Source organism: Ovis canadensis, chromosome X, assembly GCF_042477335.2.
Source record: "Ovis canadensis isolate MfBH-ARS-UI-01 breed Bighorn chromosome X, ARS-UI_OviCan_v2, whole genome shotgun sequence".
Taxonomy (NCBI): Eukaryota; Metazoa; Chordata; class Mammalia; order Artiodactyla; family Bovidae; genus Ovis; species Ovis canadensis.
Genome location: NC_091727.1, coordinates 121,204,850 through 121,217,391, shown reverse-complemented (window position 1 = coordinate 121,217,391; position 12,542 = coordinate 121,204,850). Strand labels below are relative to the sequence as shown.

The window sequence follows — 12,542 nt, the reverse complement described above, 5'->3', positions numbered from 1 at the left end:
AAGCTCTTTGCATATGAGGAAGCAGAAGCGCAATCCCAGAAATGCCCCAGAAGCCATCCCTTTTGTTTCTCTCCAGGAATGGAATGCCTGTCCTTTCCACTTAACCTTACCAAGTCTTATGCATCTTTTAAACACTAACTCAAGTCCTATTATACAAAAGATATAATTCTTTGATTATAAGATATAATTCTTTGATTATAAGATATAATTCTTTGATTATAAGATATAATTCTTCTTATTTGATATAATTCTTCTCTGATTAGTTTAGCCCAATCATTTTGATTCTTTTCAGCACTCCTACAGCATCCTTTATATATTCTATCTTGAATTATTTTCTTATTATTTCACATGTTGCCTTTGCTATTGAATCATTATTAGGCTATTAATTCCATTTGTGTTGAGACCATACTTTTTCTATGTGGCTTGTAATATTGGGTGGGTGAAAAGTTCATTTGGTTTTAAGTAAAAATTAAAGATATTTTTCATCTTTACCAAGAACTTTATTGAACAATATATTCCCCACACGAATAAACTTTTTGGTCAACCCAATATTTAATACAATGTTGAGAACATGATAGGCACTTAAAAGAATACTGTTGACTAATTATATATTTAGCAGACAGTCAAAGTTGGGGGGGCATTTTAATTTTGAGGATTTCCAGTGATGATAGTGATCTTCATTGGACCTATATAATAGAAGGTTAATGTTGATCAAATATGTCTTAATCCTAGTAAAGATGTCATTAGATTTTTGTCTTTTTTGTGTATGAGTTAGTTTCTTTTTAAAATTTATTTTTAACCCTTATGGCAGAAAGTGAAGAACTAAAGAGCCTCTTCATGAAAGTGAAGAGGAGAGTGAAAAAGTTGGCTTAAAACTCAACATTTAAAAAACCAAGATCATGGCATCTGGTCCCATCACTTCATGGCAAGTAGATGGGCAAGCAATAGGAACAATGACAAACTGTTTATTTTCTTGGGCTCTAAAATCACTGCAGATGGTGACTGCACCCACACTTACTCCTTGGAAGAAAAGCTATGACCAACCTAGACAGCATATTAAAAAGCAGAGATATTACTTTACCAACAAAGGTCCGTCTAGTCAAAGTTATGGTTTTTCCAGTAGTCATGTAGGGATGTTGAGAGTTGGACTGTAAAGAAAGCTGAGCACCGAAGAATTGATGCTTTTAACTGTGGTGTTGGAGAAGACTCTTGAGAGTCCCTTGGACTGCAGGGAGATCCAACCAGTCCATCCTAAAGGAAATCAGTCCTGAATATTCATTAGAAGGACTGATGTTGAAGCTGAAACTCCAATACTATGGCCACCTGATGTGAAGAGTTGACTCATTTGAAAAAACCCTGATGCTGGGAAAGATTGAAGGCAGGAGGAGAAGGGGATGACAGAGGATGAGATGGTTGGATGGCATTACTGCCTCAATGGACATGAGTTTGAGCAAGCTCTGGGAGTTGGTGATGGACAGGGAAACCTGGTGTGCTGCAGTCTCTGGGGTTGCAAAGAGTCAGACATGACTAAGCGACTGAACCAAACTGATAGTTGAATCACAATGTTGTGTTAATTACTGCTGTACAGCAAAGTGATTCAGTTACACATATATATATTCATTTTCATATTCTTTTCCATTATGCTTGGGACATTGAATATGGTTCCCTGTGCTATATATTAGGACCTTGCTGTTTATTCTGATTTTTTTTTGTCTTTCTTTTTTTTTTTAAACAAGTGGAAATCTGAAAATACCCTTGGACATGTAACAATTATTTATGAAAACCTGCTTGTAATATGATTGGCACGTTTTAGGAGACATTCAGATTCATAGTAACCTTTGAGGTTTGAAAAATATTTGAAAGTACATATTTAAGGAATTAACGTATGCTTATATATGTGTACATTTTGAGTTGGAAACATGAAAACACCCCTCACTTAGTAAACAATGAAGACAACTGCTCAAATTTTTATATTCTATATCAAGAATTTTCCAGGTCTACCAAGATTTCCTCCATGTCTAATATTTTAACGGTAAAAACCCTTTTAAAATGCCACTTAATTTTTAAAAAATTCCATTTCACTCTATGCTGTGGGCATTAAACTGCATTTTTAATAAGACATGACATGTTGAATAAAAGGAATAACTGATGATCCATCCAAGAACCTAAATATCATAACACTGTTAGGTAGGAAGTTAGGTATGAGCAATGAGGGGTGGCTTAGCAGAAAAGGATGTAAGCCAATCTCTAAACCCCATCCCAGACACATCTAGAAATCCTCACAGATATGGTACAAAAATAACCACAGAGAGTTTTCCAACTCCTGCACATGCTCTAGGCACACAGTAGATACAAACTAACTTCTTAATGTATCAGTGCAATAGGACTGATACATTGATGACATGTGCAATAGAGCCTGTTTTTATGTAACTTGCACTTGTCAATCAACCTTGAGCCTAGCATATTTGCATTCCCTTTCCTGACTGGTGGTGGGTACAAGCCCTATTTTGCACAGGGCAGATCCAAGAGGAAGAGATGGGGAGTATAAAAAGAGAAGCCAAGAGGAATCATGGCCACTCCTTTGGGGTCAGCCCACTCCCATGTCTTGGAGGTGTAATATCTGCTGTCTGTTTAATAAAAGATCTATCTGCTTGAGCTGTAACTGAGCTGTAACCAGCCTGTTGTTTTGAATCCTTGTTATGACAAGACAGGAGCTGAGAAATCCTGCCTACTTGAGCTGTAATTAGTCCGTTATTCCAAATCTGTTATGACGAGACAAGAACTGAAGGAGATAAATAAACCAACCTGACAACATGGAAAACAATTTCATATAAACCATAAGATGAAAGAAAAATAGATTGGTTCCTGGAAATGAAATGATACGTTAAGAAGTAATTAATTTAAAAATAGATTGGTACACAATCATACATTTAGACACTGAGAAAACAGATGAATTCAAAGAAATTATTTAGTATTGAACTGAACAAGAATCCTTATTTCTTACTTATACAATGGTTGTATAGTAAAGCCACATTTTAGTAGACCATAAAAGGAGGTTTTTTTATATAAAAGAAGTGGATAAAAAGGAAAAAATATAATTTACCATAGGAAAATTTCTGGAAAAAACTCAGACTATGTGCACATAATAAGTTGTTTACTGGGCAGAGTGTTCATCGGAGCTATAGGAAAAAGAGCAAAGAAAGGATGTGCTGGTGGAAATGAGGAAAGAAAGGTAGACTGGATAAAGATAAAACCTATGGGGAAACTTGGATCCTCCTATGGTATCCAAGGAATACAGGAAGAAGAAATAATTTTTAAAATTTTGTGATGTTGCTTTTAAGTTATTACAAAGACATGAGGGGCTGACAATTGGAGATGGAAGCAAAGGGAAAACATTTACGCTATTAATTCAAAGGATCTGTGGGAGATCTAGGTATAGAGCCTTTTGTTTTTATAAGAATAGAAACATAAAATATCCATTAGTTCAAAACCACTTACTGAACTCCTGTGTGCTAGGTGCTATGCATGGTACTGTTAAAGGTGAGTTAGAACTCATAATATTAAGAAACAACAAGTGTTGGAGAGGGTGTGGAAAAAAGGGCACTCCGTGCATTGTTGGTGGGAATGTAAATTGGTACAGCCACTATGGAAAATAATATAGAGGTGCCTCAAAACACTAAAAATAGAACTATCATCCAATCCAGCAATTCTACTTCTGGGTATTTATCCAAAGAAAACAAAAACACTAATTTGAAAGATACATGCATTTGTATGTTTATTGCAGCATTATTTCCAATAGCCACGATATGGGAAGGAACCCAGTGAAAGCCAAAGTCGGTCAGTCATGTCCGACTCATTATGACCCCATGGACTGTAGCCTGCCAGGCTCTTCTGTCCATGGAACTCTCCAGGCCAGAGTACTGGTGAGGGAAACCGTTCCCTTCTCCAGGGGAATCTTCTCAAACCAGGGATCAAACCCATGTCTCCTACATCTCCTGCACTGCAAGCAGATTCTTTATCGCTGAGCCACCAGGGAAGCCCACAATGGAATATTACTCATCCATGAAAAAGAATGAAATCTTACCATTTGTGGCAACATGGATCAACCTGGAGGGTATTATGCTAAGAGAAATAAGACAGATAGAGAAAAACAAATACCATATAATTTCACTTATATGTGAAATCTAAAATAACAGAACAAATAAACGAAACAGAAATAGGCTTAGAAATACAGAGAACTAGTGGTTGCTAGAATGGAGGGGCATGGGGGAATGAGTGAAACAGGTGAAGAGGAATAAGAAGTACAAGCTTCCAGCTATAAAATAAATTTCATGGGGATATTATGTACATGTATGGAATATAGTCAATATTATAACAACTTTTGATGGTAACTGGACTTGTGATCATCTCGTAATGTATAAAAGCATCAAGTCAACATGTTGTACCCCTGAAACTACTATAATTTGTTTGTTAATTATAAATCAATTTTAAAATATGAATTAGAGTCAAAAACCTGCCTTTGAGCTTCTGAAAGAGACCCTGAAGATCATCTGTGCAAGATTCTTTTATATAGATAGAAAAAACTACCAACTTTGGGTTACTTTGTGAATGATTCTCTATGTCTTAAACTGACGGTTTGAAAGATCAGAATGAAATGCAGTTTTATTAGAGCTCTGAGTCCAAGGCCCCTTTCCTAGAGCAAAACACTAACCTCTGAAAAGGACTTTTAGATTTTGGGTAACACAAAAGTAGCTTAGTTACAGCAAAATGGCTATTTTAGGAATTTTCATTAAAATGGAGTTCTACTTGGATTTTATTGTTGAGCTTGTTAAACAGGAATCTCAACCACCATCCAAATAGGGCATGTTTTATCTGTTGGAAACTACTGAGGCAGTAAGATGCAGTGCTACTGTCTGGGCACCCCATGGCTTTGAAATTATGGCCACTGGACTTCTATTAAAGTGACATTTCTTGACTACAATCTCTTGTTGAATTCTGACATCTTTAGTATTAGTAAGTAAATTAAAGCTTATGTAAAGCTCCTATGGAAGGAAATGGCAACCCACTCCAGTACTCTTGCCTGGAAAATCCCATGGATGGAGGAGCCCAGTAGGCTACAGTCCATGGGGTCGCAAAGAGTTGGACACGACTGAGCGACTTCACTTCACTTAAAGCGCCTATGTAAGTTTTTTTTTAACAAAACAAAACAAAACAGGAAAGCCTAAATAGCATATCCTTAGGATTCTTAATATTTTGACTTATTCTAAACTCTAACACTTGAAAAATATACTAAAATAGAATACTAAGGTAAGTAATTGAGACAAATATACCTATTCTTGAAAATTTAGCTTGAGTCCCTTCATAAGATATTCTAAGTCTGTAAATTTAAGTTTTAAAGCTGCTGCTGCTGCTGCTAAGTAGCTTTAGTCGTGTCCGACTCTGTGTGACCCCATAGATGGCAGCCCACCAGGCTCCCCCATCCCTGGGATTCTCCAGGCAAGAACACTGAAGTGGGTTGCCATTTCCTTCTCCAATGCATGAAAGTGAAAAGTGAAAGTGAAGTTGCTCAGTCGTGTCCAACTCTTAGCCACCCCATGGACTGCAGCCTACCAGGCTTCTCCATCCATGGGATTTTCCAGGCAAGAGTACTGGAGTGGGGTGCCAGTGCCTTCTCCCAAGTTTTATAGCAGGTGGACTGTAAAGCTAGGGAACTCTACTCAGTGCCCTGTGGTGACCTAAATGGGAAGGAAACCCAAAAAAGAGGGGATATACATATACGTATAGCTGATTCACTTTGCTATACAGTAGAAATTAACACAACATTGTAAAGCAACCAAGCTCTAAAAAATTAATCGAGACTGGAAGCTCTTCAGGAGTGATTTACAGACAACATAAAATGTAGAAAACTAAAGTACTGTATCAGTGTATCTAGAAATTTTGTGTAAAGAATTCCAGAAACCATACCAAACCTTGGGCTAATTACTGAAAATCAGAAATCTCATTTTGGAGCCTCTTGTAAATGTGTGTGGCGATATAGTGTACAGTTCATACAACGTGAACATGTTAAAATCGGTACTTTTATGCTGACCCTAGCCTGACCCAGTGCAAAATCTCTCACACCAGAAATTTAATGTTTCTGAAAGCCTGATGATTGCCCTCTCATTTATTTTTCACCTTTCTGTGCCTTTCATATGTTCTTCCAGCTGGTTAATCATTAATTAATATTTAACAAGGCTTTTTCACAATGCCAGTTCTTTCTCTGCTAGTAGAGCCTTTAGGCAGTATGTGAACTCTCCTTCTCTGCCCATTTAAGAAGTCAGGACACTCACTACAGATTAATTTCTCTCAAGAAATCTAGAACAGCAGATAAAGGGAGGTTTCCTTGACAAGAAATGTTTCAGGCCACTCTGAATTTAGTAGATTTTCCTAGTGCATATAAAATGAGATTGAGTTGAACCAACTTAAAATTCTTCAAAAAATTTTCCAAGCACACATTGCCTGAACAAAATGGTTGCGACTGAAACGGGAAAGGGTTTAGCCTTTCCGCTTCTTGTGCCACAAGCCAGTCTCTTGATTCCAAAGATTGGAATGCAGATAAGCAGGGGAAACCTCAGCGCATGTTAATGAAAGAGGTCAGCTATGACACAGAGGCCGAGAAGAAGGAAAGGTACTCTAGGAAGCAGGAGTATGTCTCCAAGTTTTCTCTGGTGAAAGGAGATTGATGAGAATTATCCGTTTACAGTCAACCAACGGGAACCACGTAACTTTCACGTCCCTCCCCACCTCCACCTCTCACTCCTTTCCGTATGGACAAACAGACCACGCAAGTGACTTTGGCCAACAATTTACTTGGCATGAAACCCAAAACATGAGAGCCTCGTCCTGTCCATATATCTGTTCCAGATAACTAGTTAGAAAGGGAAGATTGCTGAGGTTTTCCCTCAGCGTTGCTCCGCACCTGAGCTGATTGGAGCCGAAGAGACTACTGATGCGTACTACTAACGTCCCCTCCCACGTCCAGATTCTTTTTATGATTCTAGGTTGAAACTGTACTCTCCAGACTTAAATAGGGTCTTGGTAACATTCAAACTCTCGCTCCCACATTCTCATCTTTTCATTTATTCTACACGGTTTTTGAGAAAGTGGTACCCCAGCCAGGTTCTGAGGACTTCTTCTAGTCTCTTCGGAGCTAGGGAAGGGGAGAAAGGGAGCAGAGGACCAATCTCCGCTCCCAGCCGCAGTTACAGTCCCCATCCCTCCAGGGCGCCCATCCCTGTGCCTTTTGTCCCAAAACCCCACCCAGATGATGTGACAGGCTCGTGGCCCAATCCCTTTCCTGGTTCCCAGGCCGACTGCTAGCACCACCCGAGCCAATGGCGGCGGCCGAGGGGCGGAGGGCCTGGCAGAAGGGGCGGGAGCGCTGGCTTTAGAACCACAGCCGCAAAGATTCCGAGCGGCAGAAGTTGTCTGAGTGCGTCGGGCGGAGGCAGTTGGGCCAGATCCGGTACTCTGCGACTTTCTGTAAGTGCTCTGCAGGTACAGGAGGGCACGAGGGGAGCAGGGTCCCTGAGCGTGGGCAGGAGTGGGTCCAGAGGAGAGCATCTCCAGGAACCTCGGCGGGAACATGCCTGGCACGGGGGGCGGGGGCCTGAGAGGGAGGCTGGAGAGATTTCTGTCCCAGCCTTGGGCGCCAAAGCGACCGTTCGCAGCAGGGATGGGTGGGAGTGACCGAGTGTTCCCCATGACCGCTACCCGCTTCAGACACGTTTTCTGACGTTCACTGGGGGAGATGGTGTTTTCTCAATCGTTGCTCTTAACTTGTTGCCAACCTTGGGCTGGAGTCCTTGACGCCAACCCTTGCCCTTCTCCCCTTTACCGGCGGCGGCCCCGAAGTAGAAACCCAGCGTCTAAACTTCCCTCGATCGTCCTTCTCCAGCTACTGCCACCCTCCTCCCCCCGCCTCCGCCGGCTCTGGACTCAGGAAATCCCGGAGCCCGCCGCCTGCTACGCCTCCAGCCCCGGCTCGCCCGCCTCCGGTGACCTCTCAGGCTCACCTCGGCCCCCGGCTCCTCGGGGTGCGGTGGCCCAGGGAGAGAACGAGGCTCTGGTTGCCTGCCTTCCGCTTGCTTCCCTGGCCAGTAGCGATCGCTTAGCGATCGCACCGCGTCTCCCTATGAGTAAGCACTTTTTTCCTTTCAGTAGCAGGACATCCCCATGCCGTTAGGACAGTACCTTTCCGTTCTTCACGCTCCCGATTCCTTGCCGCCCGGTCTGCTCCTTTCTCAGCTCCTCTGGCTCCGCACCCTCGAGCGCACACGGTCCCGGCGGCTCGGGAGACAGTCGAAAGGGACGGTGGGAGAGGGGCAACATCCCCCTTCTCCCACACAGCTGCACTTGCCAGTGTTTACTTTTCCGCACCCGCAGTACTTAGCGCCCTAATGAGAGGCGGGGGGGGGGGCGGCGGGGAACGCCGACCACCCGCGCCCTGGCTTCTCGCCAGTCCCAAAGTTGCCGCCGCCGCCGTCGCCGCTGCTGCTCCTGGCTTTAATGTGCTGGCGGCTCCGACCGCCAGGCTTCTGGGCAGAAGATCCCAGCCTGGGAGGTGGAGTGGACTTAAGGCTTTATGACACTTCCCGTACGAGACGCTTCTTGCTCCACACCCGATCTGCACGACATCCCGGTTGGTGCTCAAGGTTGAGTTTAGAATTAATTCGCCGTTTAGGATCAGATAGACAGGATGCTGGGGGTGCCCGACTTGTTACCGGGGATGAGGGTGGGGACTGGGAAGAGAGCCTGGCAGGCCGCACAGTAGGTACTTAGGTGAAGTGAAAAACTACTGAGAAATAAGCAGATAGTCTGCTTTATTAGATGTCACAGTGTATTTGGGCACCTAAACTTGATCCTGAGGATGCAATTTAGAGCGAATTCCAACATACTGGCGGAAGCCCCACACATGCCAATTGGCATCACGTGCCCCAAGTCTCTGATGCCCCTGGGGTCATGGTCACATGACTTCTTTTGACTTTAAAACTGGAATGTAATGGCTGAAGTCCATTTTCCCAAAAATACTCGACCAAAAAGGGGAGAGGGTGTGAACTAGCCTCTACTCAAGGGAATTCTACTTGGATGTGGATGAGGGGAACAGAAAGGGAATTTGGTGCTCAGATTTTATCCAGAATAAAAACAGAAGCTGTTTTTAAAATAAGGGCTTGAAATATGTTTGTGCTGGGATATATGTCTCCCCTGTGGCTCTTCAATCTAGTTATGGCTTTTCTAAATTTTAAAAATATCTTACTAATTATTTCCTGGGAAAATTGTCCTTTTATTCATGCCCTGTTTCATTCTGAAGTGATTGATTTGAAGCCATATCCCATAAGATAGTGTTTTAAAAAATTAGGCTTTGTCCATGTACCTAGGTCTGGCCTATATTCCAGTTGAACTGTTCTCTATATTAGGCATCTGCTTGAAAGTGGTGGATAATCTTTTGGCTAAAATTAACCATCAGTTACTGTGGTTTGAAATTGGATCAGAAATAAGGCACAAAAACAGTGGACACTAAATTTGAGAAATAGAGCTGATTGGGTTTGTGCCTCTCAATACTTTAGCAGAATAATGAGATGCCACAGAAACAACTTCTGTAATGACCAATACCCACCCAAGTGACCCAAGTTAAGACTACTGTTGGAAAAACTTTACGGTTTTTGTGATTTAGATTATGTATTGCAGAGTACAGAAATGGGCAGCAGAACGTCTGAGGTCAAGAGTTTAAAAGCTTTACTTATTTACAAAAATGGATCCAGTTGACACATATTCAGTCTTGAAAACAACTAGGGCAGCTAAAAATGAAACTGGGAACAGTTAAGAGATTTTGGCTTTGTATGCTTTAGCCAGAAACCCTTTGTCTACGTACTGCAGCAACCTCTGAATGACTTGAGCACTCCATTTTTATGCTGTGCATGGGTTTCTGAGCCTAAAAACTAGAACAACTTTAAAGCACATAGCTCTGACTGCCAGGCTTAACCTGGCAGTGCAGATTAGCTGGAAGCGGACTCAAGCTGCACCTGAGTTAATTGGGAGTTAAGGACACACTGCTAGATAGACCCCCCTAGTGGAAGTGAGGTGATAATATAATTTTAGATTGAACTAATAAATATTTAACCTTAAAAAAGGAAAGAGTACAACTATCCAACTAGGTTAAAGTGATAGGGAGTTAAGTTCTTTTTAAAATAATATTAACTCATGTCAAAACAGGATCCTCACTAGGCTCTCTGTCCACAGTCTTTTGTCTCAGAGGTGTCCACTTGTTTAAAACTACTGACTTCATTTTTCAGTGGTATGATCTAATGAACCCAGGCTTTAATCAAAATTAGAGGATTACGAGTCTAATACTTAATTTCTATTGTTAGATCTAGAAAGTGATCAAACTCTTTGTCTGGGGTGGGAGAGCCAAATAAATTATGCTTTGCCTCCATGGGGTCGCAAAAGAGTGGGACACTCACTAAGCGACTAAACAACAACTTGATTTTACACAGATAATTAACACTCAGGTCGAAGGAATCCAATCTGATGGCATCATTTAGGGTCAATTGCTAAAAATGTCTAGGCTTAATACATTTTGGGTAAAAGGATTATTACAACTAGTGAGTAATATTTGGGTTGAGATTAAGTTTCTTCTACAAATGGTTACAAGTACATTAGACTTAACTGTGACTATTTCTACTGGCAGAATGTCAGTATCCAGGGCACTATCAGGAACTACATGGACATTTTTGTTGTTCTTAAGTCATGTCCGACTCTTTGCGACCCCATGGACGGTGGCAAGTCAGGCTTCCCTGCCCTTCACTGTCTCCTGGAGTTTGCTCAAATTCATGTCCACTGAGTCGATGTCTCTCCAAGGTAAACAGTGTGACTGTTACTGAAAAGAAGTGGGTAGTAGCTTCACCACGGTGTTTGAGGACTAAGGAGATTCTTTTTGGTGAAACTGACAGAGAAAAGGAAGGAAATCCACTTGCAATTTTTCCATATTCTGTTTTAGGCATTTCTGCTTGCCTATCCAAAAAATATACTGACATAATAATATTCTTGGCACATATGATAAATTTGTGAATTTGGTACTGTGTGACTAATGTTATTTCTTTAAAATATGGACCATTTCTGTCATTCCTTATCAGAATTTATCATAATCTAGGTGGAATGTATATGCCAAACTGTTTGTTTTTGCTGTTTAGTACAGATTCCAGAAGTAGCAGATATAAAATTGAAAACAAACATCTAACATCTATCAATACATGACGACTTGGCTCTCTGTTTTTGGAATCACTTTGTAATTGCTCGTGCTGTTTTGGTGAAAAGTAATCTGGGGAGAAAGTTTGATGTGTGAAAATAATAAAACTCAGTTTAGAAGAAAACAGCTAGATCACATTTTGAGTCTGTATAATTATTCTAGGGAATGACATACCATATAATGTATGTTCAATGTGTTGAAGGTTTCAAAAGTTTTTTGGATACATTATACTGTTGGAAGGTCTTTTAGATACCAGTGGTCACGACTCGCTGTTTTTAGTTATGAGAGAGCTTTGGTTAAAATTATGGTCTAGAAATATTCAAAACAGTCTAATCATGAAATGTCAGTCTCAGGAAAAGATCTGATAATACTTGGGCCAACTGGTAGTTATGGAGGTGACAGTTTCCAAAATTTTAATAAGTTTAATAACATTGAATTTGCCTTATTCTTAGCACTTGAAAGACAAATATTGCTGAGTATAAACTCTTTTAGGGCTGAAAAAGCATTGCTGTTAAATGAAAATTATAATGGTAAGGGGGAAGTATGTTGGACTTCCTTCAGAAGAACTAGATTCTAGACATGGTTCTGCCACTGACTCATAATTTGACCTTGAGAAAGTCACTAAAGATTATTACATTATTATATAACATTGAGTACATACATGTGCCAGACACCACACATTTTCTCATTTATAAACAGAGGGCATGGCTCAAGGACTTTGTTGTGTCTTTTATATAGAAATAGTATTGCTTATTTCAATTTTATTTATCGGTTGATTTGTTTACCAATTGTAATGCGACTATATTGCATGCTAAGTCGCTTCAGTCATGTCCAACCCTTTGCTACCCTATGGACTATAGGGTGCCAGGTTCTTCTGTCCATGAGATTGTCCAGGGAAGAATACTGGAGTGGTTGCCATGTACTCCTCCAGGGGATCTTCCCGACGCAGGGATTGAACCCTAGTTTCTTATGTCTCCTGCATTGGCAGGTGGGTTCTTTACCACTAGCACCACCTGAGACACAACTGTATTTAAGCTAAATACCTTGTTGGAAAATTGGTAACTATACAGGAAGATGATCACTGGTGGCTTACGCAGTGACTAATGTTATTTCTTTAAAATATAGACCATTTCTGTCATTCCTTATCAGAGATTTTTGGCACATTAAACTTTCTGATTTTATATTATAAGAAAGCTTAATTTTTCTTAGCAGTCTAGAAATTGGTTTGATGATAAGGAGGTAGTATTGTTTACTGGAA

The 12,542-nt window shown here is 40.9% G+C and overlaps 1 protein-coding gene across 2 annotated transcripts in view; it reads left to right on the top strand.

The window, feature by feature from the left end:
- Positions 1 to 7,354: 7,354 nt before the first annotated feature.
- The window catches only part of PLS3 (plastin 3), a 100,191-nt gene continuing 95,003 nt past the window's right edge, over positions 7,355 to 12,542 (top strand). The window contains exon 1 of one of the 2 annotated variants that reach the window (XM_070290873.1): positions 7,355 to 7,521. The gene's annotated coding sequence lies outside the window, so the exon portion shown is untranslated. The remainder of the gene's footprint in view (positions 7,522 to 12,542) is intronic. The other variant, XM_070290874.1, reaches the window with a different exon arrangement.